Raw genomic sequence first — 7,395 nt, 5'->3', positions numbered from 1 at the left:
GATTGGAAATTATTTCAGGTATCTATCCCACTTGATGAAATAAATAAGGCACAATCCTTGATGTATAATTAATTGATCACACACTGGGAAAATTAAATGCACTTTTGTATGGTTCACTCACTCCAAACCATCTTCATCACATTGAGTATCAGTCATAAAAACGCCAATATATATCATGTGTATAGGAGAAATCCTTCCCTGATAACTAGGAGAAAAGTACTGAAACTAAACTATAACATAAAAGTAACATTTCATAATCAAAACAAAAGTTCACACAAAAGCAGTACATTCTTTCAAAAATTTATCCAAAACCCTAAAATAAACTTAACCTCTTTATAAATACCTTAAATTTCTCAGCAAAAAAAAAAAAAAAAAAACCACTGCGTGGTGCCTTAATTTTTATTTGTTCTTAACAATGCCTACAAAAACACCATTTAGCCTTTTTTTCTTAAAAAAAAAAAAAATAAAAAAAAAAACACTAAAGCAGAAAATCAGGTTAACCATAGAAACCTGACCTGATCCAGATACCGTACAGTACTGTAGTTTATAATATGTATCCTTAAAATTTTAATTTAATGTGTATATGAACATAATGCTCTGCCAAATAGCAGACCTACCCCCATATCTGTTGTGATACCAGGGTACATTTGATCTGCATCATTCTCATGTAGCATGCTTCCATGACATTGTACATTAAGAAAAAACTGTAAATTTGATCTGCTTTAAGTGTGGACAGTAGATATATATCATAAACTTGACTTTGTTTCCACCGTCTGTCTATAGGCTTCTATCTGTCTGCTACAAGTCAACACACAAAGGAACGGAATGTCACACTGCTCTGAACATTTGTTGCAAGTACAAAATGTGGTATGACCCAAAATACAGCTGAGGCAAAAGTGCATGACAAGCATGATAAGGGCATCTGATAACTCAATCAGAAAAAAAAAACTCTGTTTACGGTAAATAATTTCTGACCACATTCCTACCCTCTGATTTTCTGTATGTTTTCTATATACACCCACATACTTCAGATATATGTACTAGTGTGACACTTCTTAAAAAATCACCCACTGAGCATTAATGCCAAAAATTTCTTTTTACCTGAATAATTACAATACAATATTTAACCGATACGCTGCTTTGCTCTCACGTATTAAAGCTACAATATGAATACCATATGCACTGACATCTTGAAAGAAATATTTGTCATGTCAAAGCCAAAAATTTTACATGCACATGAATTTCACTCTTTTCCATTAGAATTTTCTATGTATTCTTCTATATTGTTAAATCACTTTAAATCCAAATTATGCAAACACTTTCCTGCATGAAACTACACATGACATGGATTACTAACCTGGATGTGCAGATTCAGAATTTTTTTTAATGATTAACAGATTGTTATATCAACCTGATAAATATACTTCATAGCTGTATGAAGATATATCTGATCAGTACACTATGAGTATATAATAGTTAAACACAGTATCAGTCTCTATGATAATATTATATGATTATAACATTATTGGCAAATAAAAGGGTCATCTGTTGTTTGCTTTATCTATTCATTAAATTTTTGATCTTTGTAACAAAATACAACAGGAAAGCAAGCGATCTTTTGATTCCGCTGACAACACTACAGGAAAAGTGCTAGACAAATATTGATATACACGGTGTGAGAGCCCCAGTCCGCCACAAAGGTGGCGTCCAACATTAAAGTTCTCATCAAATGATACCCTTCACTGCACCAGGGTGCAAGATAACATAACACATTGTATGTATTTATTTTAAGTGCAGCCAATCTCTCTGTAAAACAAAAATTGTAACTAGGATCAAAGTCCTGCACCAGCCCTCGACCAAACAATCTTATTTTTTCTTGTGGATCAATTATCTAAAATGCCGAGTCATTTCAGAGGAATACCAACGTTGACCCTGAGATAGCCTGCAGTTTACTGTGCACTATGAACCCCCCAACAAACAATGAAGATTTTAAAGAGGAAAACATGTCAATGAACTGTTACGTCAGATCTGCAGAGAAGGGGACTGGTATAAAAACAGGTCACAACAAGGGATTACAGGGAAGTGCTCAATGACTTCTGTTAGGTAAACCTTTATACCGGTGAATACACATCTCTGCTCAATCAATCCTTTTCTACAGTTGCTACTAAATAATATATATGTATATCAAAACAGTCAAACCAAATTTCAATTTCTAAATTGGTATAACACCTCCCATTTTTAAAGCCTGAAATGTATGGACTGTTTCCTACATTTTAATTTTTTCCCCCATCAATTTACTATGACTATGTATTTTAATTTTTCACATAGAAAGGAAAAGGTCACTTTCAAAATTTGTGTTGAAATAACTTTTATTCTAGTATAATTTCTGATTATCATTTCTGCTAAATGATCTACTAGAAGACATTGAATGATTGATATTTCAAATACTGAAAAATGTAAAGAACAATAGATGTTAATTATAAGGATATACCATATACTTGCCTGCATGAAAGTCTCAAATTTCTCTATCCTCTTATATAAGGACTGGGTCTGAAGAAACGTTTTCTTTCTATTCATGTCGGTGAAAAAACGAGCGTAGCTCAGATTCATAAATTCACTTGCCTACCGTTTCGCATTTGTAAAGTATAAATAGCAAAACGAGAGAAAGGGGGCGCAAACCATCAATATACTTACCAATTATCAAATCCTAATAAATCCACAAAAAGCCCCAAACATAAATAATCTTAAATCTTGTGTCAACATCAACGATCAAGTCATCGTCAGAGAGTTCAATGAAAGTTTAATATTTTGAACATCGAGCCCGTGTTAATAAAAGTGAACCCGATACAAGAGAGATTGGGGTTGAGTTGGAGGATTATACGAAAATTTCAAATAAAGCTTTTTAGTTAGCCTATTCTATTTCTTGATTCAAGTACATGTATTTCTATTTTAAAAATAAATGTTTTCCTTTTCACATACAAAGATAATCACATAACTGAAATAATTGATATTTTTCTCCTATTTACATATAATGAGGATAAAGTACAAAATGATAAACAAGAATTTTAAAACTGATTTTTTAAAATATGAATATACTTATCCATGTAGTTTAAAACTAAATACAATTACTGACAAGATTTTAATTTGATAGGGAAATAATATCAATTAATATATTCTAAATCTCAAGTCCCTATTTTTTTTAAAAGTTAATTTAGTACAGAAAATCTTTTAAGACTGATTGTTTAAAAATGTTAACTTAATTAATTTATTTTTGGTTGTAAATTTGAAAAGCAAATCAAGTGACATTTTTTTTTACATCGCTAGGTTACTCAATCACATCTTGCCGATTTAAAACCCAGTTTAAATACCACGTGTATTTCTAAGTCAAGTTGTTGAATTATATAAAGGAAAGAAAAAAAAAATATCTTGTTCAATTCTTATAAAACATTTCAATATAAAGGACATTTATGCAAATGTTCTTTGAATATTTTAGGTTGTCAGAAACCTGCGATAATAATTCATCCTCGTGGAATAAACAAATTATAGCAGTATCAATTTAAACAAATGAATATTGAATTTAATACGATTCAAAATTATTTTGTTGGTTCTTTTAAATAAGGGGTGCAAGCACACCCAATATCACCTTACATGTACCACTTTCTACGGCATTGCTAACAACTTCTGCGGAAGTCCACGACCAATCTTGAGAAGAACTTACACAAGTGCATGTATTTAATAACACCAAGACTAATTTTTTTAAAAAAATCATTGGTTCTAGGAAATGATAAATATTCACTGAAAGTACACTGAAATATGTATTTTTTCTCAACACTAGAATGGTACTTTAATAAACAATATCCGTACCCCCCCCCCCTTTAAAAAAAAAAAGAAAGAAAGAAATTTGCACGCCAAAGTAAGAATGCTCCCAACTGTAATAACATCATCTACTCATGAAGCTTCCATTCAGAAACTAAAATCTTGAATCTAAATCCATGGTGGATTTTTCACGTGACGATTTAATTTCAACTTTGCTGATATTGAGTAGAAGATTTATAAGGTTTGCTGCTATTCATGTGATCCCAGTACCGAAGCTTAGTTTGAATAGATCTGAATCTGCACCGCATATCAGGTATATACGGCCATAAGTGAGTCATCATTTTATTTTTTCACTGTATATTTCATTGAAAAACCAATTATTTTTATAAAAACATAGTGTATTAAAAAAACAAAATCACTTAATTAATTATGTAGAATTGTTCAGCTTTCTTTTCCTAAGATGCAAAGCAAATTGTGCTATCCAGATCATTGAGGATAATTTATAAAATAATCAAGGCAAATAAAATATTAAACCTTGAGCAGATTCTGATAAATTCTTGACAAATTTGTTCTGTAAAATTTCTATTTCAATTTGACGGGATATCGCTACGTTTACACATAAAATCTGTATTTTATGATGCTACATCCATACAAAGATCCACAAATAACGTCGCAATATTTTATAAAGATAATTTTCTCAGTGACTCTGAACTTGCTAAATGACCCGATTAAAATCACATCCTCCGATCATAACTAACCAAGTTTAAGCTCTCAAAGTGTTTTTCTTTTAGAAAGTTATGACTAATCACGGACAGATGGACGGACAGAATTCATATATATGTACACATCATAACCATTTCTTTTCCAGTGTATATAATGACTCATCTCCCCTCTGATGGGATGGAACTAAATATTTGAAACAAAAATGAATACCCGGTTACCTAAAGTGCTTTGTGGAAAATGTAAACTTGAAAGACAACGGACGACGCATAATTAAAATTTTATCTGAAAAGTTTACTTGAGCTTCCATCTTCTGTGAAGTAGGTAAGAAATAAAGAATTTACTTAGTTTGCTACATAGAAAATATTTTCCAAACAACCAGCCAGAAGACAGAATAATAGGACCCCTCCCCTCCTGACAAAGAAAGGGGACGATTTTCTCTCAGCCATCTTGCTAAAAACTTGTGCTGCCAAATCCCATGGGCTGTTTCTTGTAGAGATGTTAGTGGATGAAGGTTGTAATACTTCTGGTCGTGAACAACTTTATTTTGAGTATAAAATCTATATATGACCTTAAAAGAGTCAAGACCCAAGGAACATTTAACTTCTGAGTCAAGAACCTTTGGTTTCGTGAAATATGGAGATAACGAACAGTATTCAAGTTCAAGGTCAATTAAAACAATACAAATCGGGTTCAGAGCAAACACGGACCTACAAAAATATCGGGATCAGGTGCCATGAAGGAGTGAGTATCCCCTACCGACCGGTCACACCCGCCGTGTGCTCCTTGTCATGATCGGGAAATAACGGAAAAATCCGTCGATAATTCAGGTATACATAATAGCCTAACAATTAGTGTAAAATAAACCTTAGTCAACATACGACTCAAGGATAAATTGCATTTGCTGACAAGGTCATTGTATTGACCATAGAACTTACGAAATGATGACTTAAACCGAGATTGTTGATATTCTTGTTTCATCAACTTGTTTGTCAATAACTTAACTCGTTTTAGAAATTGTTCATACGTAGAGCATGCTCTTGCATATCGAATCAACTGAGAGATACACACCCTGTATGTAGGTGATAAGGGTATATTGCTGTCAAATAATTAATTAGCAACAAAGTAAGGGAAGTTGACGATTGAAAAGTTAAAGTCATCACGTTTATCATAAAGCTTGGTTGTTAGATTACCATTATCGTCTTTTTCTAGGAAAATATCCAAATATGAAACAGATGTGTCCGACTCTGTGGTATCTTTTATTTCAAACTCACTGAGATATATCGTGTCGACATATGAATGGAAATATCTATTGTTGACAATACGTCATCGATATATCTATATGTCGAATTGAAGGCCATAGCAAGAGATTTCTTTTTCTCATGTATAAGATATTGAATAAATTCTGCTTCATATGAGTACAAAAATAGGTCCGCTAATAACGGGGCGCAATTGGTACCCATGGGAATTCCAACAGATTGTTGGAAGACCTGATCTCCAAAAAACACATAGATATTGTCAATCAGAAACACAAGCATCTTTTTAATATCAACTTCAGAGTACTTGTTTGTACAATCAGATTGTTTTTTTTAATAAAATCATTTTGCAAATGACTAATGAGAGGGTAAGTAAATTTACGAGTTTCATTTTTATTAAAATAGCAGCTGTGATCGATGTCAAAAACGCCTGGACTTTAATTTATCGTGGGTAATAGTTGTATATAGTTGAAAAGTCGTAAGTTTTTATGCTATTGATTTTGGTAAAATTTTGTGAGTTCAAATTTTTCAAAGGTTCCTTGTAATTTTTAAGTATCCACATCTAATTTACACCACCTCTCGAATATATTGTTGCACAATACTCCTGAATTTTCTCCTTCACTACTGTTAACATTTTAGTGAGGAGTAAAGAAAGAGGCTTGGAAGAACATTTACTGGAACTCGCTATGTACCTTTGTTTGTAAGGATTTTTATGAAGTTTCTGAATCCAATATATATATGGTAATTAAAATTCATTTTGGTTGTTGGGAATATTAAAATTATTCAAAACTGACATATGGTTTGAACTTATTTTATTGCAATAAATATATGCAATGGGATTAGGCACAAATTCTAAAAACTTAATTCTGCCTCTCCCTCCATGTAATATCACAAAAAATGAATTAGACGTGTCCATCAGTTTGTACAGAATAAATTAACTCACAACATATAAATATATACTGCTAAATTATTGTCTATACACATTTTTAAGTATAAGAACAATCAATTAAATCTACCAGAATGATGACAATAAGAATGTACAATAGAAAAGAGATATTCATTTTCAGCAATACTGAGTGTAGTATACCCCCACAGTAAAGTATGTGTGTCAACAATATAAACTTAATTATTAAAATCTCAAGAACTTATCGAATAAATCTTTCCTGGCCTCAGTGTAATTAGGACATGAGAAAAAGTAATGTGTCTTCTACCTTACCACAAGAGCATAATGGACTAGATATTATGTTACACCTATAAAGATCAACGTTTAACACACAATTGTGTCATAGTCTAGTGTGCAGTATATTGTAGCGTCCTTCTCCAAAACTGTAATAAGGCGGGGCTACTGTTATTTTTTGCGTGATTTTACTTTTAAAAAGCAGACAAGGAGCACGAAAGTCAAGTGTCTAGCGATAACACATCTGTTTCAGATTTGGATATTTTACTTACTATAGAAATTAATGACAATATAAGTACTAAACTATATGATAAAGTAGATGACTTAAAGGGGGAGGAAATAAGCACCTCCTTCAAATTTACCTGGTCTTTGAACCCCTGTCAATCATCTGAAATTAAGCCTGGGATTGGATACTTGGATTTGATT

This window comes from Saccostrea echinata, unplaced genomic scaffold (genome assembly GCF_033153115.1).
Source record: "Saccostrea echinata isolate AGI-Se365-2 ecotype Australia unplaced genomic scaffold, CSIRO_AGI_Sech_v1 ptg000014l, whole genome shotgun sequence".
Taxonomy (NCBI): Eukaryota; Metazoa; Mollusca; class Bivalvia; order Ostreida; family Ostreidae; genus Saccostrea; species Saccostrea echinata.
Note: the sequence above shows the minus strand (reverse complement) of the source record.